Source organism: Prunus avium, chromosome 7 (genome assembly GCF_965620075.1).
Source record: "Prunus avium chromosome 7, drPruAviu1.hap1.1, whole genome shotgun sequence".
Taxonomy (NCBI): domain Eukaryota; kingdom Viridiplantae; phylum Streptophyta; class Magnoliopsida; order Rosales; family Rosaceae; genus Prunus; species Prunus avium.
In genome coordinates, this window is record NC_142290.1 from 18,780,489 (window position 1) to 18,796,361 (window position 15,873).

The following is a 15,873-nucleotide window of genomic DNA, read 5'->3' on the forward strand; positions in this document are numbered from 1 at the left end:
CCCAAGTTTTGGGCTCGATCCGAAACCAATACGTGTGAGAAATTGGACAATTCAAGTTCAACGGCAGTTCGTTCCTAATTGGAGTGTTTGGTCTATTCCATACTTCTAGCGATTGGATTTCACTGAAAACTCACCACATGACTCCTACCACCATAGTATGATGTTGGCCAAGTTTTTGGCTCGATCCGAAATCAATAGGTGTATGAAATTGGACAATTCAAGTTCGAAGGCAGTTCGTTCTAAATTGGAGTGGTTGGGGTAATTCATAGTTCTGCCGATTGGATTTCACTCAAAACACTCCAAATGACTCCTCCCACCATATTATGATGTTGCCCAAGTTTTGGGCTCGATCCGAAACCAATACGTGTGAGAAATTGGACAATTCAAGTTCAACGGCAGTTCGTTCCTAATTGGAGAGGTTGGTCTATTCCATACTTCTAGCGATTGGATTTCACTGAAAACTCACCACATGACTCCTTCCACCATAGTATGATGTTGCCCAAGTTTTTGGCTCGATCCGAAATCAATAGGTGTAAGAAATTGGACAATTCAAGTTCAAAGGCAGTTCATTACAAATTGGAGTGGTTGGGGTAATTCATAGTTTTAGCAATTGGATTTCCCTTAAAACACACCAAAAGACTCCTCCCACCATATTATTATGTTGCCCAAGTTCTGGGCTCGATCCGAAATCAATAGGTGTAAAAAATTGGACAATTCAAGTTCAACGGAAGTTCGTTCCTAATTGGAGTGGTTGGTATATTCCATACTTCTAGCGATTGGATTTCACTCAAAACTCACCGTATGACTCCTCCCACCATATTATGATGTTGCCCAAGTTTTGGGCTCGATCTGAAATCAATAGGTGTGAGAAATTGGACAATTCAAGTTCAACGGCAGTTCTTTCCTAATTGGATTGGTTGGGACAATTCATAGTTCTAGGGATTTGATTTCAGTCAAAACACACCAAATGACTCCCCCCCACCATATTATGACGTTGCCCAAGTTTTGGGCTCGATCTGAAATCAATAGGTGTATGAAATTGGACAATTCAAGTTCGAAGGCAGTTTGTTCCAAATTGGAGTGGTTGGGGCAATTCATAGTTCTGCCGATTGGATTTCACTCAAAACTCACCACATGACTCCTAACACCATATTATGATGTTGCCCAAGTTTTGGGTTCAATCCGAAATCATTAGGTGTATGAAATTGGACAATTGAAGTTCAAAGGTAGTTCGTTCCAAATTGGAGTGGTTGGGGTAATTCATAGTTCTGGGGATTGGATTTCACTCAAAACTCACCAAATGACACCTCCCACCATATTATGATGTTGCCCAAGTTTTGGGCTCGATCCGAAATCAATAGGTTTGAGAAATTGGACAATTCAAGTTCAACGGCAGTTCGTTCCTAATTGGAGTGGTTGAGGTAATTCATAGTTCTAGCGATTGGATTTCACTCAAAACACACCAAATGACTCCTCCCACAATATTATGTTGTTGCCCAAGTTTTGGGCTGGATCCGAATTCAATAGGTGTAAGAAATTGGACAATTCAAGTTCAAAGGCAGTTTGTTCCAAATTAGAGTGGTTGGGGTAATTCATAGTTCTAGCGATTGGATTTCACTCCAAACACACCAAGTGACTCCTCCCACCACATTATGATGTTGCCCAAGTTTTGGGCTCGATCCGAAATCAATAGGTGTATGAACTTGGACCATTCAAGTTCAAAGGCAGTTCGTTCCGAATTGGAGTGGTTGGGGTAATTCATAGTTCTGCCGATTGGATTTCCCTCAAAACACCCCAAATGACTCCTCCCACCATATTATGATGTTGCCCAAGTTTTGGGCTCGATCCGAAATCAATAGGTGTGAGAAATTGGACAATTCAAGTTCAACGGCAGTTCGTTCCTAATTGGAGTGGTTGGTGTGTTCTATACTTCGGCCGATTGGATTTCACTCAAAACTCACCAAATGACTCCTCCCACCGTATTATGATGTTGCCCAAGTTTTGGGCTCGATTCGAAATTAGTAGGTGTAAGAAATTTGACAATTCAAGTTCAACGACAGTTCGTTCCTAGTTGGAGTGGTGGGTGTATTCCATACTTCTAGCGATTGGATTTGACTCAAAAATCCCCAAATGACTCCTCCCACCATATTTTGAAGTTGCCCAAGTTGTGGGCACGATCCGAAATCAATAGGTGTGAGAAATTGGGCAATTCAAGTTCAACATCAGTTCGTTCCTAGTTGGAGTGGTTGGTGTATTCCGTACTTCTGGCGATTGGATTTCACTCACAACTCAGCAAATGACTCCTCCCACCATATTATGATGTTGCCCAAGTTTTGGGCTCAATTCGAAAGTAATACGTGTAAGAATTTTGACAATTCAAGTTCAACGGCAGTTCGTTCCAAATTGGAGTGGTAGGGGTAATTCGTAGTTCTAGGGATTGGATTTTACTCAAAACACACCAAACGACTCCTCCCACCATATTATGATGTTGCCCAACTTTTGGGCTCGATCTGAAATCAATAGGTGTAAGAAATTGGACAATTCAAGTTCAAAGGCAGTTCGTTCCAAATTGGAGTGGTTGGGGTAATTCATAGTTCTAGCGATTGGATTTCATTCAAAACACACCAAATGACTCCTCCCACCATATTATGATGTTGCCCAAGTTTTGGGCTCGATCCGAAATCAATAGGTGTGTGAAATTGGGCAATTCAAGTTCAGAGGCAGTTCGTTCCAAATTGGAGTGGTTGGGGTAATTCATAGTTGTGCCGATTGGATTTCACTCAAAACACACCAAATGACTCCTCCCACCATATTATGATGTTGCCCAAGTTTTGGGCTCGATACGAATTCAATAAGTGTGAGAAATTGGACAATTCAAGTTCAACGGCAGTTCGTTCCTAATTGGAGTGGTTGGTGTATTCCACACTTCTAGCGATTGGATTTCTCTCAAAACTCAACAAATGACACCTCCAGCCATATTATCATGTTGCCTAAGTTTTGGGCTTGATCCGAAATCAATAGGTGTAAGAAATTTGACAATTCAAGTTCAACGGCAGTTCGTTCCTAATTGGAGTGGTTGGGGTAATTCATAGTTCTAGCTATTGGATTTCACTCAAAACGCACCAAAAGACTCCTTCCACCATATTATGATGTTGCCCAAGTTTTGGTCGCAATCCGAAATCAATAGGTGTAAGAAATTGGACAATTCAAGTACAAAGGCAGTTCGTTCCAAATTGGAGTGGTTGGGGTAATAAATAGTTCTAGCGATTGGATTTCATTCAAAACACACCAAATGACTCCTCCCACCATGTTTTGATGTTCCCCACGTTTTGGGCTCGATCCGTAGTCAATAGGTGTGAGAAATTGGACAATCCAAGTTCAACGGCAGTTCGTTCCTAATTGGAGTGGTTGGTGTATTCCATACTTCTAGCGATTGGATTTCTTTCAAAACACACCAAATGACTCCTCCCACCATATTATGATGTTGCCCAAGTCTTAGGCTCGATCCGAAGTCAATAGGTGTAAGAAATTTGACAATTCAAGTTCAACGGCAGTTCGTTCCCAATTGAAGTGGTTGGTGTATTCCATACTTCTAGCGATTGGATTTTACTCAAAACTCACCAAATGACTCCTCCCACCATATTATGATGTTGCCCAAGTTTTGGGCTCGATCCGAAATTAATAGGTGTAAGAAATTTGACAATTCAAGTTCAATGGCAGTTCATTCCTAATTGGAGTCGTTGGGGTAATTCATAGTTCTAGCAATCGGATTTCACTCAAAACTCACATGACTCCTCCCACCATATTATGATTTTGCCCAAGTTTTGGGCTCTATCCAAAATCAATAGGTGTAAGAAATTGGACAATTCAAGTTCAAAGGCAGTTCGTTCCAAATTGGACTGGTTGGGGTAATTCATAGTTCTAGCAATTGGATTTCATTCAAAACACACCAAATGACTCCTCCCTCCTTATTATGATGTTGCCCAAGTTTTGGGCTTTATCCGAAATCAACAGGTGTGAGAAATAGGACAATTCAAGTTCAACGGCAGTTCGTTCCTAATTGGAGTGGTCGGTGTATTACATACTTCTAGCGATTGGATTTCACTCAAAACTCAACAAATGACTCCTCCCACCATATTATCATGTTGCCTAAGTTTTGGGCTCGATCCGAAATCAATAGGTGTAAGAAATTTGACCATTCAAGTTCAACGGCACTTCGTTCCCAATTGGAGTGGTTGGTGTAATTCATAGTTCTAGCGATTGGATTTCATTCAAAACACACCAAATGACTCCTCCCACCATATTATGCTGTTGCCCAAGTTTTGGGCTCCATCCGAAATCAATAGGTGTAAGAAATTGGACAATTCAAGTTCAAAGGCAGTTGGTTCCAAATTGGAGTAGTTGGGGAAATTCATAGTTCTGGTGATTGGATTTCTCTCAAAACTCACCAAATGACACCTCCCACCATATTATGATGTTGCCCAAGTTTTGGGCTCGATCCGAAATCAATAGGTGTAAGAAATTGGACAATTCAAGTTCAAAGGCAGTTCGTTCCAAATTGGAGTGGATGGGGTAATTCATAGTTCTAGAGATTGGATTTCATTCAAAACACAGCAAATGACTCCTCCCACCGTATTATGATGTTGCCCAAGTTTTGGGCTCGATCCGAAATCAATAGGTGTAAGAAAGTGGACAATTCAAGTTCAAAGGCAGTTCTTTCCAAATTGGAGTGGTTGGGGTAATTCATAGTTCTAGCGATTGGATTTCACTCAAAACACACCAAATGACTCCTCCCACCATATTACGATGTTGCCCAAGTTTTTGGCTCGATCCGAAATCAACATTTGTGAGAAATTGGACAATTCAAGTTCAACGGCAGTTCGTTCCTAATTGGAGTGGTTGGTGTATTCCATACTTCTAGCGATTGGATTTCACTCAAAACTCAACAAATGACTCCTCCCACCATATTATCATGTTGCCTAAGGTTTGGGCTCGATCCGAAATCAATAGGTATAAGAAATTTGACAATTCAAGTTCAACGGCAGTTCGTTCCCAATTGGAGTGGTTGGTGTATTCCATACTTCTAGCGATTGGATTTCAATCAAAACTCACCAAATGACTCCTCCCACCATATTATGATGTTGCCCAAGTTTTGGGCACGATCCGAAATTAATAGGTGTAAGAAATTTGACAATTTAAGTTCAACGGCAGCTCGTTCCTAATTGGAGTTGTTGGTTTATTCCATACTTCTAGCGATTGGATTTAACCCAAAACTCACCAAATGACTCCTCCCACCGTATTATGATGTTGCCCATGTTTGGCCTCGATCCGAAATCAATAGGTGTAAGAAATTTGACAATTAAAGTTCAACGGCAGTTCGTTCCTAATTGGTGTGGTTGGTGTACTCCATACTTCTAGCGATTGGATTTCACTCAAAACTCACCAATGACTCCTCCCACCATATTATGATCTTGCCCAAGTTTTGGGCTCGATCCGAAATCAATAGGTGTGAGAAATTGGACAATTCAAGTTCAACGGCAGTTCGTTCCTAATTGGAGTGGTTGGTGTATTCCATACTTAAAGCGATTAGATTTCACTCAAAACTCACCAAATGACTCCTCCCACCATGTTATGTTGTTGCCCAAGTTTTGGGTTCGATCCGAAATCAATAGGTGTAAGAAATTGGACAATTCGAGTTCAAAGGCAGTTCGTTCCAAATTGGAGTGGCTGGGGTAGTTCATAGTTCTAGCGAGTGGATGTCACTCGAAACACACCAAATGACTCCCCCCACCATATTATGATGTTGCCCAAGTTTTGGGCTCGATCCAAAATCAATAGGTGTAAGAAATTGGACAATTCAAGTTCGAAGGCAGTTCGTTCCAAATTGGAGTGGTTGGCATAATTCATAGTTCTAGCGATTGGATTTCTCTCAAAACGCACCAAATGACTCCTCCCACCGTAATATGACGTTGCCCAAGTTTTGGGCTAGATCCGAAATCAATAGGTGTATGAAATTGGACAATTCAAATTCGAAGGCAATTTCGTTCCAAATTGGAGTGGTTGGGGTAATTCATAGTTCTGCCGATTGGATTTCACTCAAAACACACCAAATGACTCCTCCCACCATATTATGATGTTTCCCAAGTTTTGGGCTCGATCCGAAATCAATAGGTGTGAGAAATTGGAAAATTCAAGTTCAACGGCACTTCGTTCCTAATTGGAGTGGTTGGTATATTCCATACTTCTAGCGATTGGATTTCACTCAAAACTCACCAAATGACTCCTCCCACCATATTACGATGTTGCCCAAGTTTTGGGCCCGATCCGAAATCAATAGGTATGAGAAATTGGGCAATTCAAGTTCAAGGGCAGTTCATTCCTAATTGGAGTGGTTGGTGTATTCCATACTTCTAGCGATTGGATTTCACTCAAAACTGACGAAATGAGTCCTCCCACCATATTATGATGTTGCTCAAGTTTTGGGCTCGATCCGAAATTAATAGGTGTAAGAAATTGGACAATTCAAGCCCAACGGTAGTTCCTTCCTAATTGGAGTGGTTGGGGTAATTCATAGTTCTAGCGATTGGATTTCACTCAAAACACACCAAATGACTCCTCCCACCATATTATGATGTTGCCCAAGTTTTGGGCTCGATCCGAAATCAATAGTTGTAAGAAATTGGACAATTCAAGTTCAAAGGCAGTTCGTTCCAAATTGGAGTGCTTGTGGTAATTCATAGTTCTGGCGATTGGATTTCACTCAAAACTCTCCAAATGACTCCTCCCACCATATTATGCTTTTGCCCAAGTTTTGGGCTTAATCCGAAATCAATAGGTGTGAGAAATTGGACAATTCAAGTTCAACGGCAGTTCGTTCCTAATTGGAGTGGTTGTTGTATTCCATACTTCTAGCGATTGGATTTCACTCAAAATCACCAAATGACTCCTCCCACCATATTATGATGTTGCCCATGTTTTGGGCTCGATCCGAAATCAATAGGTGTGAGAAATTGGACAATTGAAGTTCAACGGCAGTTCGTTCCGAATTGGAGTGGTTGGTGTATTGCATACTTCTAGCGATTGGATTTCCCGCAAAACTCACCACATGACTCCTACCACCATATTATGACGTTACCCAAGTTTTGGGCTTGATCCGAAATCAATAGGTGCAAGAAATTGGACAATTCAAGTTCGAAGGCAGTTCGTTCCAAATTGGAGTGGTTGTGGTAAGTCATAGTTCTAGCGATGGGATTTCACTCAAAACACACAAAATGACTCCTCCCACCATATTATGATGTTGCCCAAGTTTTGGTCTCGATCCGAAATCAATTGGCGTAAGAAATTGGAGAATTCAAGTTCAACGGCAGTTTATTCTAAATTGGAGTGGTTGGGGTAATTCATAGTTCTGGCGATTGGATTTGACTCAAAACTCGCCAAATGACTCTTCCCACCATATTATGATGTTGCCCAAGTTTTGGGCTCGATCCGAAATCAATAGGTGTAAGAAATTGGAGAATTCATGTTCAAAGGCAGTTCGTTCCTAATTGGAGTGGTTGGGGTAATTCATAGTTCTGGCGAATGGATTTCACTCAAAACACACGAAATGGCTCCTCCCACCATATTATGCTGTTGCACAAGTTTTGGGCTCGATCCGAAGTTGATAGGCGTGGGAAATTGGCAGTTCAAGTTCAACGACAGTTCGTTCCGAATTGGAGTGGTTGCTGTATTCCATACTTCTAGCGATTGGATTTCTCTCAAAACTCACCACATGACTCCTACCACCATATTATGATGTTGCCCAAGTTTTGGGCTCGATCCGAAATCAATAGGTGTAAGAAATTGAACAATTCAAGTTCAAAGGCAGTTCGTTCCAAATTGCAGTGGTTGGGGTAATTCATAGTTCTAGAGATTGGATTTCACTCAAAACTCACCGAATGACTCCGCCCACCATATTATGATGTTGCCCAAGTTTTGGGCTCGATCCGAAATCAATAGGTGTGAGAAATTGGACAATTCAAGTTCAAAGGTAGTTCATTCCAAATTGGAGTGGTTGGGGTAATTCATAGTTCTAGCGATTGGATTTCACTCAGAACTCCCCAAATGACTCCTCCCGCCATATTATGATGTTGCCCAAGTTTTGGGCTTGATCCGAAATCAATAGGTGTGAGAAATTGGATAACTCAAGTTCGAAGGCTGTTCGTTCCAAACTGGAGTGGTTGGGGTAATTCATAGTTCTGGCGATTGGATTTCACTCCAAACTCACCAAAGGACTCCTCCCACCATATTATGATGTTGCCCAAGTTTTGGGCTCGATCCGAAATCAATAGGTGAGAGAAATTGGACAATTGAAGTTCAACGGCAGTTCAATCCTAATTGGAGTGGTTGGTGTATTCCATACTTCTGGCGATTGGATTTCACTCAAAACTCACCAAATGAATGATGTTGCCCAAGTTTTGGGCTCGATCCGAAATCATTTGGTGTGAGAAATAGGACAATTCAAGTTCAATGGCAGTTCGTTCCAAATTGGAGTGGTTGGGTTAATTCATAGTTCTAGCGATTGGATTTCACTCAAAACTCTCCAAATGACTCCTCCCCCCATATTATGATGTTGCCCAAGTTTTGGGCTCGGTTCGAAATCAATAGGTGCAAGAAATTGGACAATTCAAGTTCGAAGGCTGTTCGTTCCAAACTGGAGTGGTTGGGGTAATTCATAGTTCTGGCGATTGGATTTCACTCAAAACTCTCCAAAGGACTCCTCCCACCATATTATGATGTTGCCCAAGTTTTGGGCTCGATCTGAAATCAATAGGTGAGAGAACTTGGACAATTCAAGTTCGAAGGCTGTTCGTTCCTAATTGGAGTGGTTGGTGTATTCCATACTTTTAGCAATTGGATTTCACTCAAAACTCACCAAATAAATGATCTTGCCCAAGTTTTGGGCTCGATCCGAAATCATTAGGTATGAGAAATTGGACAATTCAAGTTCCACGGCAGTTCGTTCCAAATTGGAGTGGTTGGGGTAATTCATAGTTCTAGCGATTGGATTTCTCTCAAAACTCACCAAATGACTCCTCCCACCATATTATGATGTTGCCAAAGTTTTAGGCTTGATCCGAAATCAATAGGTGAGAGAACTTGGACAATTCAAGTTCGAAGGCTGTTCGTTCCTAATTGGAGTGGTTGGTGTATTCCATACTTTTAGCAATTGGATTTCACTCAAAACTCACCAAATAAATGATCTTGCCCAAGTTTTGGGCTCGATCCGAAATCATTAGGTATGAGAAATTGGACAATTCAAGTTCCACGGCAGTTCGTTCCAAATTGGAGTGGTTGGGGTAATTCATAGTTCTAGCGATTGGATTTCTCTCAAAACTCACCAAATGACTCCTCTCACCATATTGTGATGTTGCCCAAGTTTTGGGCTCGATCCGAAGTCAATAGGTGTGAGAAATTGGACAATTCTGTTTCAAAGGCTGTTCGTTCCAAATTGGAGTGGTTGGGGTAATTCATAGTTCTGGCTATTGGATTTCACTCAAAACACACCAAATGACTCCTCCCACGATATTATGATGTTGCCCAAGTTTTGGGCTCGATTCGAAATCAATAGGTGTAAGAAATTGGACAATTCAAGTTCAACGGCAGTTCGTTCCTAATTGGAGTGGTTGGTGTATTCCGTACTTCTAGCGATTGGATTTCACTCAAAACTCACCAAATGAATGATGTTGCCCAAGTTGTGGGCTCGATCCGAAATCCTTAGGTGTGAGAAATTGGACAATTCAAGTTCAACGGCTGCTCGTTCCAAATTGGAGTGGATGGGGTAATTCATAGTTCTAGCGATTGAATTTCTCTTAAAACACACCAAATGACTCCTCCCGCCATATTATGATGTTGCCCAAGTTTTGGGCTCGATCCGAAATCAATAGGTGTAAGAAATTGGACAATTCAAGTTCAACGGCCGGTCATTCCTAATTGCAGTGGTTGGTGTATTCCATACTTCTAGCGATTGGATTTCACTCAAAACACACCAAATGACTCCTCCCACCATATTATGATGTTGCCAAAGTTTTAGGCTTGATCCGAAATCAATAGGTGTGAGAAATTGGACAATTCAAGTTCACCGGCAGTTCGTTCCTAATTGGAGTGGTTGGTGTATTTCATACTTCTAGCGATTGGATTTCACTCAAAACTCACCAAATGACTCCCCCCCACCTTGTTATGTTCTTGCCCAAGTTTTGGGCTCGATCGGAAATCAATAGGTGTAAGAAATTGGACAATTCAAGCTCAATGGCAATTCGTTCCAAATTGGAGTGGTTGGGGTAATTCATAGTTCTAGCGATTGGATTTCACTCAAAACTCACCAAATGACTCCTCTCACCATATTGTGATGTTGCCCAAGTTTTGGGCTCGATCCGAAATCAATAGGTGTAAGAAATTGGACAATTCAAGTTCAACGGCCGTTCGTTCCTAATTTGAGTTGTTGGGGTAATTCATAGTTCTAGCTATTGGATTTCACTCAAATCTCACCAAATGACTCCTCCCGCCATATTATGATGTTTTCCAAGTCTTGGGCTCGATCCGAAATCAATAGGTGTAAGAAATTGGACAATTCAAGTTCAACGGCAATTCGTTCCTAATTGTAGTGGTTGGTGTATTTCATACTTTTAGCGTTTGGATTTCACTCAAAACACACCAAATGACTCCTCCCACCATATTATGATGTTGCCCAAGTTTTGGGCTCGATACGAAATCAATAGGTGTAAGAAATTGGACAATTCAAGTTGAAAGGTAGTTCGTTCCAAATTGGAGTGGTTGGGGTAATTCATTGTTCTGCCGACTGGATTTCACTCAAAACACACCAAATGACTCCTCCCACCATATTATGATGTTGGCCAAGTTTTGGGCTCGATTCGAAATCAATAGGTGTAAGAAATTGGACAATTCAAGTTCAACGGCAGTTCGTTCCTAATTGGAGTGGTTGGTGTATTCCATACTTCTACCGACTGGATTTCACTCAAAACACACCAAATGACACCTCCCACCATATTATGATGTTGCCCAAGTTTTGGGCTCGATATGAAATCAACAGGTGTAAGATATTGGACAATTCAAGTTGAAAGGCAGTTCGTTCCAAATTGGAGTGGTTGGGGTAATTCATTGTTCTGCCGACTGGATTTCACTCAAAACACACCAAATGACTCCTCCCACCATATTATGATGTTGCCCAAGTTTTGGGCTCGATCCGATTTCAATAGGTGTGAGAAATTGGACAATTCAAGTTCACCGGCAGTTCGTTCCTAATTGGAGTGGTTGGTGTATTCCATACTTCTAGCGACTGGATTTCACTCAAAACTTACCAAATGACTCCTCCCGCCATATTATGATGTTGCCCAAGTTTTGGGCTCGATCCGAAATCAATATGTGTAAAAAATTGGACAATTCAAGTTCAACGGCCGTTCGTTCCTAATTGGAGTGGTTGGTTTATTCCATACTTCTAGCGACTGGATTTCACTCAAAACTTACCAAATGACTCCTCCCGCCATATTATGATGTTGCCCAAGTTTTGGGCTCGATCCGAAATCAATATGTGTAAAAAATTGGACAATTCAAGTTCAAAGGCAGTTCGTTCCTATTTGTGCCTAGTAAATCACGGCCATAAGTTGGCCGAAGGAGCCCTTTCTCTCGGCCCTGGCACTTGTTCCTAAAGGCTGAAACGCAGCGTTTCGCCAGGGTAGTTCGCCCTTCTGAAGACAAAAGAAGAAATGCTATGGCATGATCATCTCGGCCTCAAGCACAGGCCAAGGCTAAGGCCAGGCAAATTCCGGCCAAAGCATTTAAGGCAAATCATCACGTGACAACATGGTCCCAGGCTTCATTTAATGAAGTAGTGCCTGTTTATTGCAGCAAACCCACTGGCCACAAATAAGCATTTAATGCTTGAGGGAAGGTGGGAAGTGACTGGAGTCAGGTTTTGGTTATGAGAATCAGAGTGATTAGACGTGGACATTCTCACAAGAATTCTGACAGCCTGAGATATTGGTTGACCAGCTATCCAGGCCATAAATGCGTCTCCACGGCCAGAAGCTCAGAACCCGATCAAGAGCGGCGGCCGAGATTCACCAGGATTTATGAGGTCACACCACCATACTTCACGATCCCAAATGTCGGTTGGACTGCCCACTTGCTCCAATCCAGCTCCACCATGCAGATTTTCAGCCTAGATTACTCCTCCAGGGGCTCTTCCTATAAATACCAGGCTCAAACTACATTCAAAGGGTTCAACACCAAAACAAAGCCTCCCACGGAGTAACTTATTTTTTCCTGTAATGCACTTTCAATATCTTTACTTGCTTTCCTAGGAGTAGTGTTAGGTTGTAAGGAAAATCCATTCATCAATATATCATACGACCCTTGATTTTCAAGGCGCCGGAGCACCATCCTTGTTGTTCGCTCACTCACCCCATATATCACACGACCGCCACTCCCTGAGCAGCGCGCCGGAGCACCGCCCAAAACCCACCACCTACACCATCACTCAACGGCCTTGTAGTTCAGGCCGTGAACCTAACAGCCGATACCATTTCCTCTCTCGGCTACAATCATTTGATTAGAAGACGAGTTCAAACAGGCGCATCACTCAACCATCCAACACTCATCAATTCATCGACGCACGGTAGACCGTGCTGGCACGCCCGCGCACAACCGCACCGCACCCAAAAGCAGGAAACCGCGTGTCAACGCACATCCCCTTGGCCCGGAAACCCAGGCCGTGAGATTTGCGCGGCAGACACTTTTGGCACGCCCGGTGGGACTCTTGTCAAAAAATTTATGGTGGAAACTAGGGCACAGGCAAAGCTCAAAAACAAAGCAGTCGAAATGACTTCTGAGACTCCTGAGTCCACCTCACCAATCACAGCTACCGAGACCGAACGTACGGTCGGGATCTCGGCCAGCGTTCCAGTAACGACAGATCGCATGGCCGAGTCCATGCAGGAACAGGCAGTAGGGGAGGAACTGATGTCTAAGCAGGCCAACAGGATAGAAACATCCTTCATGGCCGCGATGGACAGGTTCTCCTCAGAACTGCGGACGCTTTTTCAGGAGAGGATGCCGGTGGCCTCGCCCGCAACACCTCCCAGAGCCAGACCGAGGAGCCAAGAGTGCGAGAGAATCGAGCCTTACGGTGAAAGCAGCAGCCCCGGCGTCTCGGCCCACACGCAAGCATCAGGCTATGGCCAGCATTCTTTGCCACCAACAAACAGTTGGGGGCAGTCCCAGCCCACGTGGGCGAACTCCATGCGTTGGCCGTATCACTAGGGCACGGCAGCTTCGTGCATCTTGCGAGCCACCTGCTCGGCCCAGTTCATACTGCGGCCGTCCACACCCATCCTGGCCCAAGCAACGCGACCGTTGTATCATCACAACAGTACAGTCAGGGCAGTCTGACCGTCTCACCACCTTTTTAGACGTCGCCGTGTCCTTTGGGCTCTCACCTTCACTATGGGTCGGCCGTTCCAGCAACAACGCATACGCACCACGGCCAAACCCACGATGCTCATCTGGCATCAACTAGCTCGGTCATCCCGGCCGAGCCCTTTGTTCAAATGGCCCAGCAGGCAAGGCCTCAGAACGAGGTGCTACAGGTCGCGCGGCCATATGCAGCCCAACAGGAGGCACCACCTCAAGGGATCCGGCTCGAAGACGTCCGGCGGATGATCGAAGACGGCCTAGCTCAGAGGCGGCCGGATATGCCGAGGTATACGCGACCATACCCGCCAGAAATTGACCGGATCCCCCTTCCCCGGAACTATCGATTGCCAGAGTTCATGCTTTTTTCTGGGGACGGGCAAACCTCCTCCATTGAACACGTCGGCCGTTTCACGGCCCAGTGTGGAGAGGCCGATTCGGACGCCCAGAGGCTCCGTCTATTTGTTCATTCTCTGACCGGCGCGGCGTTCTCATGGTTCATAAACCTTCCGCCGAACTCAATAAGGGATTGGTCTGATATGGAAAGGGTGTTCCACGAACATTTCTATCAGACCAACCGAGAAATCACGGTCGCCGAGTTGGCAAGAATGAGCCAAGCATCGGACGAGTCACCTCGTGATTACCTACAACGATTCAAAACATGTAGGAATTGGTGCCGCACGAACCTACCAGAAAGGGAGTTCGTCAAGATGGCAGAGGAAGGATTGGAATTCGAATACCGGAAGAAGTTCCAGGGAATCGAATTCCGGGACATGCATGACTTGACCAACAAGGTGGACAGGTACGCGTCCTTGTTGAAAGAAGAGATGCAGAAGAAGACGGCCTCGAAAGGAACCTACTATAGGAATCCCATCGTCAGTTACGCCGAAGCAGACGGCTCCGCGGAGGCCGAGGGCGATCAGGTCGAGATGAGCTCGGTCGAAGTCAACATAGACAAACCCTTCGTTTGCAAAGGGCTTGTTAAAACTGACAGTAGCCGCACAAAAATCCCTGACGCCAAGTTTGCAACGAGGGAAACGAAGGCCTACACTTTTGATTTAACAAGGGCCGAGGCTATCTTCGACTTGTTATGGGCCGAGAAAAAGGTGAAATTATCCTTCGGCCATAAAATCCCGAAGCCCGAAGAACTCAAAGGGAAAACGTTTTGCAAATACCACAGTTCTTGGTCTCACAACACCAACAACTGCGTTGTCTTGCGAGACGTTATCCAGAAATTAATAGACGAGAAGAGGCTTCAGTTCCCGGAAAAGGCGGCCATGCAGGTCGACTCCAAGCCGTTCCCTCCACCTGTTGTCAACATGGTCGACGCCCAACTCCCGGCCGGGTATAGGGGAGTTCGTCAGTCGGCAAGAGGAAAGGAGCCTTTGGCCGAACTTGAGCCGGCCCTTTGCGAACGATGCAAGTGTGAGATCGGCCAGCCCAGGCCGCAGGAGAACAAAAGGAAGACCGCCGAGCCATCTCAAGCGGCTGTTTTCAGCCGACTGGGGCCACGAATCCCCAGCGCCTCGTTCAGCCACGAAGAAGAGGCCACCCCTAAGTCGGTAAAAACTTTCAAACCACCGGTCATGAAGGATGACCGTTGGTACCATGCACGGCCTGGGGGCAGGGCCGAACCGCTGACAAAAACCCAGCTGAGGAGAATGCAGAGGCAGGTTCAGCAGGCCAGAATGCAGACAACCGAGGCTGAGGGCTTCAAACGCCAAAAGAAAGCGGCGACTGCGGACGGGCCGTCATCCAAACCGGTTGTCTCCCCGGCGGTGAAAACAGCCAACACCAAGCCTCTGAGGGCGTGGCGCCCAAGGCAAGATAGGAGTCCCCATGATTCGCCGGCCAGCTCAGCTCAGCCGAAGGCCGTGGTCATAGAGAGGACAGACGAGGTTGTCGTCGACATCTACCGCGGGAGGGATCCCTCTTTTTCGGCTAATGGTCTGTCCTTTCTCAAAGAATTCCATAGGGACCATTCGGCCACGGATCTATACGGCCTGACCCCTGAGAGCCGAGAAATCGTGGAATTGGCCCTTAAAAACACGAAGGTAGAGGCGCTCCTCATCACCAGCATTTCTGACTCGGCCATTAAGGCCGTATACCAGGCAAACAGGGAAGCCAGAGCAAGAGGCCTGCCAAGTTACCAGCCCAACCTCGGCGGATCAGAGGCTAAAATCCCCTTCAGCAGGGACGATTTAGAATATCTCCGCTAGTACTTTGCTGTTACGCCGACGGACACGTTCTTTGGCCTGACAACCGAGGAACAGGGCCGAGTAAGCCGTCTAGAGGATTACTTAACGGCCAGGGACGCATTGGCATAGGCTAGACGGGCCCTCAAGGAGGAGGTCGAAGCCTCGGAACCCCCTGAGGTCAAAGCGTCCACAGCCAATAGCCCGAGGGCCG